Here is a 16,003-nt window from a genome sequence, read left to right as displayed (position 1 = left end):
TAAAACTGTGCCACATGGCACTCAAGGGATCTCTAAATGTGTCACGGATCGCTTAAGTGTTCTGGAACTGTGTCCCGGGTCATTTAAGTGATCTGAAAATGTGCCGCTTAGTTCATTTTTACGAAATTAGATTTGAGGAGCGCAGGCCGCATCAGATAGCCCCCAGGGTCATATTTGGTCCGCGGGCTAAGGGCCTTCATGCGATTTATCATTATACGGCTTAGAGGGTGGGTCGCAATGAAGTTATTAAAGATAAATTTTGAGTTCACAGCCTACAAATAACATTGAAATTAACAACAGAAATTGACCCACACATAAAGGTATTTTCTTCCGAAATTTAAATTTAAAAAATATTTTTTGCATTAAAAAAAAAATTTTTTTGATCGTCGTGGGGAGGGCATGAACCCCCTATGCCCCCTTCCCCGTATACGTCTCTGATCCCACCAATATGTGTTAGGATGCTGATGACGAAATTTTGCTTACAAGGGGTAAAAGGGTCTGAGTTTTGCTGACAAGGGGGGGGGGAGTCAAAAATGGCTAAAAATTTGCTTACGTAATACTTGAACGGCCCCTAAACCAGTGGTTCCCAACCTTTTCAGGCCATGACCCACCACCGAAGCATCTCTGAAATCTTGGTGTTCGCCGTACTGTCGTCAGTGCCTCTCCCCCCACTAGTGAAACGTCATAAGAGGGTAAAATGTGTTCCAGGAGAAATTTCTTGTTTTTTTTTTGGTTTTTTTAAAATGTAAGAACATTCTTACATTATTGTTTGCTTTCCTCTCCTTGAATTTTAAGCGCCCCCCCCCCCAATTTTTGCTTCATAATAGTGGGGTCCTCGGCGAGAATTCAGGAGGGTCCCGTAAGCTTGGATGAGAAAACAACCAACTCTTTGTTTTTACATTGCTATGCACAGAAAATTATTTTTTTGAAGGAGTTTGTGCGTGCGTGCGCGTGTGCCCCCTTCATTTTTCTTCATTGAAGGGGAACAAAAAACATTAAGAACCCTTAGTCAAACCCCTTCCACTGAAAGAGGAAAATGGGAGAGAGAAGTGAAGTCATCAAGAAATTTAAAAAAAAATTAAAAATTTGAAATTAGTTCGGAAGGTTAAAAGCTTTCATAGGAAAAACTCAAATTCTGGGGCAACCGAGACATTGCCCCAAGGCCCTGAGCTGAATGAGAGCTTCACAAAAAAATATGTACACTTATTTTTTGCATAATAATAACCCTTTCGAGGCGGCCTCCAAGAAAAAGTCTGTCCCAGGGCCCCCGAGAAGGCACGCCACGGTCCTGCTCAAATTGGCTCCACGTTGGGAACCCCCGGCTTCCAAGGAACACCAATCAGAGGGCTTGAAATTTCCCGCTCGAATACCATAGACAGAGAGAGAGCAGACGATTTTTTTGCCGTCTGCTTGTCTCTCACAGCAGTATAAACAAATTAGCAACAGCGCCCGGATGTGGAAGATGGTCCGACGACCAATGAGAAGGCTTGAAATTCCCCGCCAAATTCTAGACAGAGAGCTGACGACGGAGCAATTCTACTGCGCAGTTGAATTTCAGGCGTCATCAGTGACGTAACTACCTCCCGCGCCTCCTGTGTTTCCGAGAGTGCGATTTGTTCTTCCCTTTCTGGTGAGTTTTACAGTTAAGTTTTTCATGAATTAATTTATTTTGTAAATCAATGAAATTTATAGAAAAAAAAATGTTCAAGTCGTCTTTACCGGACGCGGGAAACAGTGCGAGAATAAAGAAGGACCAGGGCGTCCTGACAATTTCGGGACCCCCGAGAAGCTTTGGGAAGTGTGGCGTCTTTCTATCCCCCAAATGTATTTTGGGCAAAGGGGAATCATCTTCTAAAAATTCGGAAATTGTAACCTACTGGGAAAAATTATTCCAGCATCTAAGTAAAATTTCCGAATTAATGAAAGAAATGCGGTAAAACCCCCTCTTAACGGACAGCCCTTATCTGCGGTCACCCCAAAATTTCTTCCGCGAACGAACTTTTTTTGTTTCGCCGGTGTCCGCAAAAGAGAGATTTCCGTTGCAATTCCAAAATTAATGAAAAAAAAAAGCTCCAGAATTTGATGAAAAAATTCAGAATTGTTGAGCAGAATTAGTGAAAGAAATATTTCCAGAAATAATGAAAAAGAAGTAATTCCAGAAATAATGAAAAAGAAGTAATTCCAGAAATAATGAAAAAGATGTAATTCCAGAAATAATGAAAAAGATGTAATTCCAGAAATAATGAAAAAGAAGTAATTCCAGAAATAATGAAAAAGAAGTAATTCCAGAAATAATGAAAAAGAAGTAATTCCAGAAATAATGAAAAAGAAGTAATTCCAGAAATAATGAAAAAGAAGTAATTCCAGAATTAATGAGAGGAAATAATAAAATAAATGATTTCACGATTATAATGAAAGAAATAATTCCGAAATCAGCAAAAATGAAATAATTCCAAAATTAATGAGAGAAATTATTTCACGATTAATGAAAGAAATTATTTGACGATTAATGAAAGAAATAATTCCATAAATGAAGAAAATTGAGAATCAATGAAAGAGACAGGAAACTATTTCAAAATTGATGAGAATTCAGAATTATTGAAAGAAACAATTGCAGGATTAGTGACATATTTCAGGAATTCGGGCCGCCCTGATTGATTCGGGGCTTTGGGTCCCTTCGACTCACCACTAGAAACAAAGTAAATTTAATCCTAACATCTAAAAATTTCGAGTTGAGAAAAGGGTTAATCTGGCGATTATTTCATACGTTTTGTATTTCTTCGCTTCTATTATCATGAGTGCTGGGCATCCTGGGTTATCCCCAGCGCGACCCAACCCGCAAGGGTAAAAGGCTTATATCCCTGGAGGGACAGAGCCTGGGCCGTGACTGGTTTGTCGGGCATCCTTTAAACGTGGGCTCGATGCAACGGCACTTGTCGTTCACACAACCCCCCTGAGAGCAGCTCTGAGACAATGACCCTGAAATTGTAAAATTACGAACGTATTTAATTGTAAGTAATAATTTCAAGTATTTAGAACTACTTTTCTTAAGTCAAATATTAATTAAGTTTTACGTTTTGTAGTTCAAAATCTACCAAGCAAAATGCCGATCGCTAGCGGAACCGAGAAAATGTCTCCTCATCATGAATTTGTGCATTTATTTCCTCTCTGGATTGAAAGCTAAAGAAGGCGACGAACTCTTCTCTGCCGAATACAAATATACAAGAACGTGTACGAGGTTAGTGTGTTATATTTCTTCTTTTCGCGAGCATCCGCACTCATAATTTTCATAAACATGTCGAAAGTTGCGGATTGATAAGTACATGGAACTTTTTTGCTTGCTCAGGATATTACAAATATAAAAGAATTATCATTTTTTTTTCTTTTAAATACTCGATGCCTCTTCTATGTTATTTTAATTAATATAGCAGTGCCTATTTTCCTCGCATAAGCAAACGAGGCCCTAAAACTATGGATCATATTTGCTGAGCTTCCACAATTCTTCTTATGAATGTTGGTTTTGTGAAAGTAATCTAATTTTTGCACGAATTTTTTACACGAATTGTTACAATTCGTTGAAGAAATACTTCGGGGGGGGGGGGGGCCCAAAATTTCATGTTTGAGGTATAATTCAACGTACTCCCCCCCCCCCCCTTGTTCAACCATCACCAGTTGACTAATATATAGCTGGTGTTGATTAAACGAGTTATTCTGAAATTATTACTTTCATCAAATATGAGTTTGCTTTAATTCAAAAATTATTTTTTAAATTAAATTTTAAATCTGTTTTTCTTTCAATTCTGGATTCACCTTTTTCATTAAATATGAATTTTCACAAATTTTGAATTCATTTCAATTAAATATCAATTTTCGCTAATTATGAAATTCGTTTCAGTAAATATCAATTTGAATTAAATCTATAATGATATCCTTCATTAAGTATTTGTTCTTATCAAGTCTGGAATATGATTTTTCATTGGATGTAAATTCAACGTCAGTTCTGAAATTACTTATTTAATTACTTATTACTTACTTCATTAAATATCAATTAAAGTTGATTTTGAAATTTCCTTCAATAAATATCAATTTGCATGAGTTCTGAAAAGTGATTTCTCTCATTATGTATCCATTATTATTAGTTATGAGTAGAGGCCGGATTATATGCAAATGTATACGTGCATATGCATTTGCATATTTCCGCCTTTTTAGCATTAATGCATATAAATGCATAAAATCAAAGAATTTTCGGTATAAGTGCATATTTTTGAAGGTTCATTTAAGCTCACTCAATTTCTTTTATAATTTTTCAAATAAATATTGTTCGTAACAACGATTTTTTTCGCGCAGGAGAAATTTAGTGAATTAATATATTAATATTTATAAAACATTTTACGAGTATTAACCGTTTTATTGTAAGGCTATTTCTAGAGATAAGTCAAAGTGGTAAATTTGGTTTTAGAAAAGATTGTCGAAATTCTTTTGTTACTGGTATTTTCATTATTGAGCAGCTACAACAAACTGAAAAGTAAAAAGTGCCTGAATAAAAAAATATGGAGAAGTTATTTGTATATATGCGGTATGTATTTTTTGTAAATGAATACATATGCACGAAGAAATAGAAAAGATTCATTTTAAAAACACGTCTTTTTTTTTGCATGGGAATGTTTTTAATGCATATTTTCTCATTTTTTGTGCATATTTCGAAATTTTTGACTTTTTCAAGATTTCTAGTGCATATTCTGGGGTATTTAATGCATATTTTGGGATTTTAAGTGCACTATTTGTATCATAGCATTTTTAAGTAAATATTTTTGCTCATTTAGGTGCATATTTTTGCATATTTAGGTGCATATTTGCATATTTTTTGAGCATATTTTACCACTTTTTAGTGCATATAATCCGGGCTCTGGTTATGAGCTTATTTTGCTCAATGAATGTCAATTCTCATAAGTTTGAAACGATTTCTCTCATTAAATATTATTACTAATTGCGAAATCATTATTTTCATTAAATGTGAATTTTCATCAATTCCGGATATCATTTGCGTTAATTTTGAAGTTTCCTTCATTTAATATGAATTTTGTGTTTATTTCTGAAATGATTTCTTTCATTATCCTGTAAGTTCTGAAATTATTTTAAGTAAATGTGAATTCTTTCATTAAATATAAATTGGCATTAATTAAAATATGTTCATCATATCAAATTGCTTCGAGGGGGCCTCAAATTCTTAATCTATTTCTATATTTGTTTACATACAGCGAGCGAATATTTGTGCGTTGAAATGAACAAAATATATTTTTACAGCATCAATTACTCTTATACGGTTACCGATATACGTTTGTTAGAAAGTGTGAGCACATGAAAATATTCGATTAAAGTTCCATTTATCAGTCGATTAATCGATTACATTTTTTCGATCCCAACCACTTGAAAATTTCCATCAATTGCCGACCCTAGTCTTTTTTTCGATGCTGACATAATCGTTCCAATATTAAATGATATAGAGTCGGCCTCACTTAATCCTCTTCAATACCGCAGGCTACGACTCTTTGGTCTTTGTCTTGGTTGTCGTCTACTACAAAGTGCTTGAGCAGTGACGTCACGCAGTAGCTCCGAGACCACGCCCATCTGAGCCACAAAGAGATGAAAAAGATGCCCTTACTCAGAGCCGGGCTTAGGAATTTCGCGGCCCCGCCCCCAAAAAAAGTCACTCCTCGGCTTACGAACAGAAGTATTTTGGCCATAGTGGTGAATATTTGATTGTTTGTGTCGATATTTGTCAAACCTTATTCAAACTTACCTTATAAGTCAGTGGTTCTCAAACTTTGGTCACCCGCGGCTTCCTTGCCATGATAACGTTTATTTGCGGCTCCCCAAAATAGTTTGGCAAGGAATGATAATCGTTTAAAAAATAACTTTTCAAAAGAGAACTGAACAAGAACTCATCAATGTCGCACCATTCATCGCGACGCACCCTTTGAGAACCAATATGATAGTATTAGTCAGGTTCGAATTTTCCAGAATTTACAAATTAATTAGCGTAACGATCTGCGAAATGGGAAATAAAACGCAGCTGGAATCTCCTTGGATCACAACATCGTTGAATTCATACAATGCTATCACGTGGAAAGTAATAATGGTACTAGTCCAGGGCTTGAAAAATCCCATGCTCACGGTCGCCATTGCGACTAAAAAGTTGACATTGGCGCTTAATTTTTTTTTTTTTTTTAATTACGATAACTGAAACGAAGTCTGAGAACATCATGAAACTATCGGAAATTGTTGGCATGCCTGCCAGCATAAGAAGGGGTCCCTAAATCCCCGGAGAAATAAAAAAAATACGCTATTTCGAGCGGATTTTGTCGGGAGATAAAATCTTGGCGTCTCTAAGCTTTTTTCCGATTTTTCTTGCCCTGCACTAGTCACACCAACAATTATTGCAGGAAAATACATATTCAAGTGGGAAGATAAATATTTCTGCTTATGACATCTGATCTAACACCTGTATCTATTTCACTTAAAAATAATCCATGTATTACAAACGTGTGAGTTTAAATTTTAAAAAATCAAAGTATCCACAACAAGTTCATTATCCAAGAAATTAGTAATTTAATTCAGATTTAATTGTAAAACAAATGTAAAAACAACATAAATTTAGTTTTATCAACATTTAATTTAAGCTTATTGTTTTTAAACCAGATATTTATTGAGCTAAGATAGTTCTGCATGTTATTCCTCAAGTTTATAGGCGGAGATAGACTTGGAAGTCTGAGGGGGGGGGCACGGTCATTATTGCTGGCGGGGGGCGATGATGATGATGTCAATTCATACATACCTATGTATATTAGATCAGTCGACTTCATCTTTGACGCTGGGAGGGGGAGGGGCAATACCCCCCCCCCCGTATCTCAGCCCATGCTCAAGTTAACCGAAGAGCTTTCCCAGAGTAACAAAGAGTTAAATCATCGACTTCATTAACAGTTCAAAAAAAAGGAATGTGATTTTGAGTGAAATATAAAAAAATATTGTTGGAGAAAGCGGTTTTTTTCGAATATCCTAGAAAAATATCGTTATAGAGGGATTTATCATAGTCAAGTTTATACAAGGCCGCAACGAGATGCTTAGTCAGCCGAGGCAGATACGCATTTTGGCACCCTCCCCCTTGTAATATTGAGTTGGAGGAGGAGTAAAGGCACCGTATCTGCGCCCCTCAGGTACAGCCCCCCCCCCCCGTTTTAAAAAAATTCCCGTGACCTAGCGATGCTAACCCTGCAAATCGTTTTTTATTTCGGTTATTTTTCCAGTTTTTATGCTTCTTTAAAGTTTGTACGGGCTTTTCGCCCACTCTGTACATATATGTATGTTACCGCCAAATCCCGAAATTGGCAAATTCACGAAATGGCCGGTGATCCCTGGCCAAAGTCCGATAACAAAAGACATGAGTCGTGATCATCGTCGAATTGGCGTATTTTTTTCGTGATAATTATGTCCACGTTTGTTATGGCAACCCATCAAACCACAGTCACGATGCAGTAATAAGTTTTTCCCTCAAAATTTCGGCAGAAAATACTATTTGTTTATGTAATTAGTTTCAGTTTTTTTCTCTCAAATTTCACTTTTTTTTTCTCTCGTCACTTGGAGCTAATCCAATAAAGCTGTTATACGTATATCACCCGTTGGCGATTAAAAAATTGGATTCGGCTCCTACCGGGCCGTCTTACATCAAGCTTTCGCCAGGGATCTCCTGCCACTTCGCTAAATGACCGGCCAAAGCCCGAATCATTTCTGCAATTCGGACTTTGGCAGCAACATATGCATATCAATGCGCTAAAACGGTTTACCCCCGTTGTGGTTAATTTAATTTTTTTTTTCTTCCGTTAATTTTTCTTCCTTCCGTTAGTTCTGAAAATTTTCATCTATTCTGGATTTCTCCCCTTTATTCTGAATTTCCCATCAGTTCTAGAATCATTTCGTCCGTTAAATTTGTATTTTCATCAATTTGGGAATTATTTCTGTCATTGGTGCTGAATTTTCACAATGGAAAGGGAATTATTTCTTCCGTTAAGATTCTGAATATGCATCCCCAATTGTGTAATTATTGTTTTTTTAGTTAGTTTTGAATTTTCATCAACCCCGAAACTGTTCCCTTTTTTAGTTCTAATTATTTCTTTCAATTATTTTTAATTCATCAATTCTAAAATTTTCATTTGTTTCGGGAATTCTGTTTGAAATTATTTCCAGTGCTAAATTTTCGTAATTTTTTGTTGTGTCAATTTACATTTTACAACTGTGTTTTTCAACAAAATTTTCTGTATGGATCTATCTCGGCATTCATGTGTGTGCTGAAATAGTGGATGCGATTCCTCTTCCCCCATAATATATATAAAATCGGGGCAAGGGGGCTCCTAAACATTTTCGGTTTCTAGAAATCCTCTGTCTGGTGGCCCTGCTGCTAAGGAGGAATCACTAACGGAAGTTAAACATGTCAAATATAAACGCTCTTTGATGGCTTGGTGGCGTTATCCCATTCCATCCTAGAGGGACTGAGTATATCTATATTTTTGTTTATTATAATCCCAATGTTTAATATCTCGGCAGTGGTAAAGAGTCTGCCGACAAAATTCGCTCGGGAGCCAGCATGGAGAAACACGCGAAACCAAAACACGCCATCGGCGTCTCTGGATTGTAAATTATTGCTGTCAACAGCAGAACACATGCCTTCTTTTGGCCAGAATGTAAGCAACTACAAACATTGAAAGACGGCACATGAATCGGTTTTTCCCATCTCTTTATTTTATTTATTTTTTGTCTCACCAACACCGATTTCTTCTTTCACGGTGATTGATTCATTTTTGCTTTTGCATCAGATCTATGGATCAATGAGTGTGGTTTTCGCCACATGTTGGACATCTTTCAGAGCTTCTACTGTATGCTTCAAGACATTCTTTTTTGTTTTGCACGTACTCTTCCTTTAACGGATAAGTCATGAAATGTTTCACACTCGTAAATTGGGTGACTCCACTACCTCCTATATATAAGAAACATAAGCAGGCACTTCCAACGGGAGAAGGAGAAATCACCGAGAGTTTTCAGTCCTTCATTTAAAAAATCTTATCATTGTGAAACTAGGGTGTGGTTCAATCAGACTTTTTCTTTCCTTACCTTACCGTTATCAGACGCAAGACTATCAATCGGCGGGCCAGATATGCCATATTTCTGACACTTGCAAGCCAGAAGCTTGTGTATATAGAGAGTCCGGTTTGTTTTCTTTATTTTCAAGGAGGCTTAGTGAATTTCCATTTTTTTTTTTTTTTGCACTGAAATCAATAATTCAGATTATTTTCATGACTTATGAACAAGGTTGGCAAGTTTTTTTACACATGACAGTTTTTGACGGTTTAAACTGTCACGTCAAATATCCCCCCCCCCTCCTCAAAAACCCTCGTCAAAAACTGTCAGAAACCTCTTTTCAATATAAAAATTACTATTGGAAATACACACGTTAATTGCATGTAATGTTTAAAGTGACTGTGTTATACAAAGAATAAATATTTAATATGACTCTTAAAATAATTTTCTACTTTATACAGAATTATTTTGCACAAAATATATGGGTTTTTTTTCCTTATGAAATATAAAATTTGAATAAAGCGTAACACTGAAGGGAAAACTATGAATGATTTGACATTCTCCAATTGAAGATGATTCTTGACCTTCCAAAATTTCTTCAACTGCTTATATATGTGTGCATTGATATAAACCATCTGCTGTACTCTTTTTACAACAGATAAATGTTTAAAAAGTTTATTACATCATATATATGTAATGTTCATTTCTGGTATTAAATTATCTAGATAATCACTGATACTTAAAACTCTTATTGTGTATAACATTGAAATATATCTAGCGATCAAAAAATACCAAATTGTAGGACTAAAATTTCATTTAATTTGGCAATGCTAGCTTGTATATGAAGCTTAAGAAACTCCTGTAACTTATCCTTAGTCAAACCTTAGTTGTTCTTACTTTTGCGCTATAGTATATTTATATATACTAGCATTTATAATGCAATGGTTTTCCAATTGAAGCTGTATTTAAATGTGCAAAACAAATGTATTGTGTGTATCATGTCCTGTCAGCTCTGCATTGATTGAAAATACTTTTTAAAACTCTTTGAATTTATACACCCTGAGCTCCAAGAAATTTTTAGGTGAAAATAAATGAGTTTAATTAATGTAATAACAGATTCTGCGTGAGAATTTTTATATGGAATATAATTTGGGGCAGATCAGAAAATTTATAATATCAAAGCAAATTTTTTTTTCTCAGTAATTATAATTCTGAATATAAAACCTTTAATCTACTTAAAAGTAAATGTTTTGTTATTCAACATTATCTATCAGGGTTTTTTTTTTCAATAAACAAATCACAAAAACACAGACATATATACGAATACAAACATACACATAGGTACAAACATAAAAACACGTAAATACACAAACACTTTGTGACCCCAAGGCTTATGAACTATATTATGATAATTATGACTATCAAAACTATTTTATCATATAAATATGTTCATCTTATGTTATTAGTCAAATATACTGTGTATACTATATTTTTATTTATGTGGTGAGTTATATTTTTAACCATTATGACTGATGGTAAACTTCTGTTTCCCCTCCATTGACAATTTTTCTGCAATTATAGCGACATTTGACCAAATTTTCGCCTGTAGTGAGCAATTTTACTTGCTTTTGAGAATTTTGCTTTAATTGGCATCTTTACTTGCATTTAATCATTTTTGTAAAATTACTATTGGGGGTTCTCCTGGGGGGGGGGGTGGGGGGGAAGGGGGTCTAGGTCAATTCATCGCGCCCAAATTGTCGCATCGTCAATTCGTCGTGCTACAAACTCGTCGCGGTACAAATTTATCGCACGCTCATTTCGTCGCTGTACAAAGTTGTAGCGAAGGCATTTCGTCGCGACAAATTTGAATTGCTTTAAAATTCAAATGTTTGTTGTGATCTTATAAATAGGGTAGTTGCTTTAGGCGTAAAAAATGGAACTAATTTTTTTTTCTCATTTATTGGAAATGTTCCCCCTTCCCATATCTGTTTTAATTTTTAACAAATAAAGGAAACTATTCGTTGAAGTCATCGAGGGACACTGGAACGTACACCAAGAAATAAGTTGGAATCCTATAAATTTTTAAAATTTCATTTTCACCATATAAGCCACATTTCTGTCGGGATTTCCATCTCTCGCAGTGAGGGCGTTGGGGGTGCACATCGAGATAATAAATTACGAACAATGTGCCCTTCTCCCCCCCCCCCAGCACGATTTCCGTAATTCACTATTAAATGTATCCGTACAAAGAATAATCTTTAAGGAATTTTTTATCAACAATGTATCTAAGTGTTTCATGTGTAACAGCTGCGAAAAGTCTTATTTTGACATTATTTTTTTGCAATGCAATGTACATTTCAAATCACTTTGTATTATCACACCGAAATAATTTTCAAACACTGCGACCATAGGCACCAGAACTGGGGGCTGATGCCATTTGAGCCCCCCCCCCCTCCCACTCCAATAACTCGTAAATATTCAATGCAATGCACCATTTCACCTCCTGAGTGCGGGTTTGAGTCCCTTATATACGGAATGAATGGTGATTTTTGCCCCCCCCCCCTCCTTCCTCAATATTTCCTTCATGTCGGCACCTTTGACTGACCAAGGATGCCGGAAGTGTTTGGAACTTGTGGGTTCTTGTCTTGATCTTGAAATAGGAAATTTTGATTTCTGAATCATTTCTTTATGTGCTCATACCCATTCCATAAAGTACCCTGAGCACCCACAGCATCCCTGTCTCTGACACCACTGCAAATGTCAATCGATTTTTGATTTTTTTTTCAACTCTAAAAAACAACTCTCAAGTAAAAGGAATGAAATCAGACTTAATTAGCCCATTGTAAAATATGTAACTTCATGTACACGGCACTCATACGGCTCCAGTCAACGATTAGTAAAAATTTCTTCTTACAATACAAGTAAATTAACATTAACAGACAATAAATGATTATATTCACAGAGGTATATTTCCTGGGTGGGGAGGGAGTATGCGGGCTTTATCCCAAGATGACGAGTTCAAGTGAAAGGGCGTAACCAAAATTGAGTAATTCGTGATCAAGAACATGAATTAGAAAGGAAGAAGGGAGGCAAAGTTTGAATAGCCCACAGGTGAGAAAGCTATAAATCCGCCTCTGATTGTAGCCTACATTTATTAGGATAATTTTAATTTTAAAAACGATTCGTATCGTACATATAAACACTCCACAATATCTAAACCTTTATTTATTTTCAGTTTGAGTCACATTTTATTTAAACACTTATCTAACGTGAATATCGCATTAAAAAGTCAGATGATTATTAATAAAATAACAAGTGATGCTATTTTAAATTTTTTTTTAACGATACGTAGGAGATTTCAGTTTATTGCAATTTAAATTGAATTCAAACAACTTAAATTTAAAAAGTACTACATTATTTTTTGTCATCCGTATAACCTGTATCTCTCTTTAAGATACAACAAAAAACTCAAATAAAGAAAATTAATATTAACCTAATTCATTGAATTGCATTAAAAGTTTTTTTTTAATTTCGGAACATGAATTATGGGGGAAAAACTTTTAAACACACACGCAAACCAAAATATCATTTCCACGTTCGGTTTTGCAATATTTCATGTTTTTGCCGACAGAAATATGTAGACCAAGCTCACCAACCTTGTACCAAAAACGTAGACGCTAAGGAAAACTATGCGAAAATATTCAAACAAGCCAGCCATGAATGAATGAACGCTTGGGTCTCTGCCACCGGACTTATCCCGTTGCCGAGATCTCTTCCAGCCCAGCTTCGTGGCAGAGTCTGGAACAAAGTGAGTGCACTTAACAGTCTGAGTGTGTAGCTAGTGTTGTGTCTGGTATTTCAGTGCTGCCATCTACACTTCAAATTGTGAGTGAAGTGTAATGATTGAATATTTGTAACGTTGTAGGCCTGTTGCTCTCTGTGGCGAGACTTTTTAACGGGGATATCGGCTCGCATTCACGTCTTGAAGTTGGGAACCACAGAAAACCAACTTCAGCCGACCACCACTGTGGCGCCGGTGGGGTTCGAACCCGGATCCCCGCGATGCGAGTCCGTCACTATGACCACTCGACCACCACAGCGGCCAAAACAAGCCAGCCAAAGATATGCGACTGATTATAAACACATAAGATTAATGGTTATATTATATCTATGCGACTGACCCATAGTCGTCTTTCTTATTGGTGATTACATGGTCTTTGTCGGTGCTCATCCTGTGGGCAATATGAAAACTTCATCGAATCATCATTCATAAGCACTGTACATTTCTACCCTTGATCTGCACCCAACTATATTCTCTGTAAGAAATAGAAATCCCAACAAAAGCTGGAAGTGCGGCTTATACAGTGGAAATTAAATATTTATTAATTAAATATTTTAGGTTCTTATAGAGATACTCTAATGCTAAATGTTGGTGACTCTCGGAGGGGGTGGGGGAGAAACGCTCGAGCCCATGGGGCAGACAGAAATTCACCGTTAAAGATAGGCTCACTGTAATTTGGGAAATATCATTCAATACAAGATATATACAGAAGACTGGATGTTGTGAAGATATTTATTATTTGAGATGTTAATTTTTTAAGGAAGGAAAAAACTCATCTCTGCCTCTACCGGGTCTTCTGTATATCTCGTATTAACAAGTGGAGAGCGACATTCATGTCATATATATAGCCCTCTGGTGGCTCGTCGTCCATGAGCTATTAGCTGAGCGGTTCACCGTCCATTGCACGGTTCCGTTCGGCATATATACGCTCTAGCGAAGGGAAATCTCTATCTCCTCTGTAGCTTAGTGGTCAGAGCACTCGTCCGGCAATCGAGGGACCCGGGTTCGACTCCCGGTAGAGGCAGAGGTGAGTTTTTCCCTTCCTTAAAAAATTAACATCTCAAATAATAAATATCTTCACAACATCCAGTCATCTGTATATCTTGTATTAACTAGTGGAGAGCGACATTCATGTCATAAATATCGTACAAACCGAAATTTTTCCACATGATATTGAAATTTTATCACAGCAAAAATCAATTATTTAACATATTTCAAATTTTTATAACTGAATTTTCGAATAATTAAATTTTTACATGCAGTTAAAATTTTAAATGTTATTGATTATGTGAATGTTGATTTCGATGACCTTTCCGCATTGACAAAAATTAATTATTTTCAGATAACTGCGTGTACACTTTTGTTTTTTGTTTTTTTATTTCACGTGTGAGACAAAAACCTACATACAACCTTGCGTGGAACATGTACAGTGAAGAATCGACGGTTCGACGAATTGATTCCGCGCTGTAATATATAAATTGACGTCACGATGAATTGACACGGCGGCAAACTTGTAAAGCTACGAATTGGAGCTGCGACAAACTTGTACCGCGACGAATTTGTACCGCGACAAACTTGTACCGCGACGAATTTGTACCGCCACAAATTGAGACGCGACAAGTTGAGTGCGAAAAATTGACCGGCTACGCTCCTGGGGAATCCCGATTTTCTGTATTTTGTATGAAAGAAATACATCCAGTCTATAGGTTTTTATAGGTACGTTTGTACCGGAACGCCAAGTTGCAGTCTTAAAGGAGTTTCACTGTATTTGTTATTATAATAGTTATCTATACTTTTTATCGTCTGTTCTCAAACACATTCCTTTACTTTTTCATAACAGTAGTGAACAAATAAAAATTGTATAGAAATCGAAGTAATCGACGAGGGAATTTCACGTCGCATAATTTTTATCGCAGAATTTCCGCGAATCATAATTCACAACGTCTCTGACGTGACGTGATAATCATGCAACCTCAGTATAGTGTGTTTTGGCCTTCACTCAGATGTGATTGCATGCAGTTACTACTATAAAACCCATATTGCATATTAATTTTACTTTCAGGTTTTCAAATCCACAAAACAGCTGTGAATTGCCATCCAAAAGATTAGAGGAGATAATATCTCATAGCAATTATGTAAGTGCGCATACTGAATTTATGATCTTGTTATCATGTCTCATGTTTTGTGAATGGAATAGATGTGTGCGTTGTCCTTGTCTTGTGATTTGTTTTTGTGTTGTGATGTCTAGTGTTGTATGAAAGGGATGGATGCGTGTGTTGTCCTTGTCTTGTGATATGTGTTTTTTGTGTTGTGATGTCTTGTGTTGTATGAAAGGGATGGATGCGTGTGTTGTCCTTGTCTTGTGATATGTGTTTTTTGTGTTGTGATGTCTTGTGTTGTATGAAAGGGATGGATGCGTGTGTTGTCCTTGTCTTGTGATATGTGTTTTTTGTGTTGTGATGTCTTGTGTTGTATGAAAGGGATGGATGTATGCGTTGTCCTTGTCTTGTGATATGTGTTTTTTGTGTTGTGATGTCTTGTGTTGTATGAAAGGGATGGATGCGTGTGTTGTCCTTGTCTTGTGATTTGTGTTTTTTGTGTTGTGATGTCTTGTGTTGTATGAAAGGGATGGATGCGTGTGTTGTCCTTGTCTTGTGATATGTGTTTTTTGTGTTGTGATGTCTTGTGTTGTATGAAAGGGATGGATGCGTGTGTTGTCCTTGTCTTGTGATATGTGTTTTTTGTGTTGTGATGTCTTGTGTTGTATGAAAGGGATGGATGCGTGTGTTGTCCTTGTCTTGTGATATGTGTTTTTTGTGTTGTGATGTCTTGTGTTGTATGAAAGGGATGGATGCGTGTGTTGTCCTTGTCTTGTGATATGTGTTTTTTGTGTTGTATGAAAGGGATGGATGTATGCGTTGTCCTTGTCTTGTGATATGTGTTTTTTGTGTTGTGATGTCTTGTGTTGTATGAAAGGGATGGATGCGTGTGTTGTCCTTGTCTTGTGATATGTGTTTTTTGTGTTGTGATGTC

The 16,003-nt window shown here is 36.2% G+C and overlaps 1 long non-coding RNA gene across 1 annotated transcript; it reads left to right on the top strand.

Annotated features, from left to right (window-relative positions):
- Nucleotides 1–1,571: 1,571 nt before the first annotated feature.
- On the top strand, nt 1,572–15,603 carry LOC149083601 (uncharacterized). Its single transcript, XR_016193018.1, has 3 exons — nt 1,572–1,630; nt 3,084–3,238; nt 15,033–15,603. It is a non-coding gene; the product is annotated as an uncharacterized LOC149083601 (long non-coding RNA).
- The last annotated feature ends 400 nt before the right edge of the window (nt 15,604–16,003 follow it).

Source organism: Pholcus phalangioides, unplaced genomic scaffold, assembly GCF_987345545.1.
Source record: "Pholcus phalangioides strain wild (caught in Gottingen) unplaced genomic scaffold, Ppha-v1.0 ptg000008l_1, whole genome shotgun sequence".
Lineage (NCBI taxonomy): Eukaryota > Metazoa > Arthropoda > Arachnida > Araneae > Pholcidae > Pholcus > Pholcus phalangioides.
Note: the sequence above shows the minus strand (reverse complement) of the source record. Positions and strands in the feature narration are given on the sequence as shown.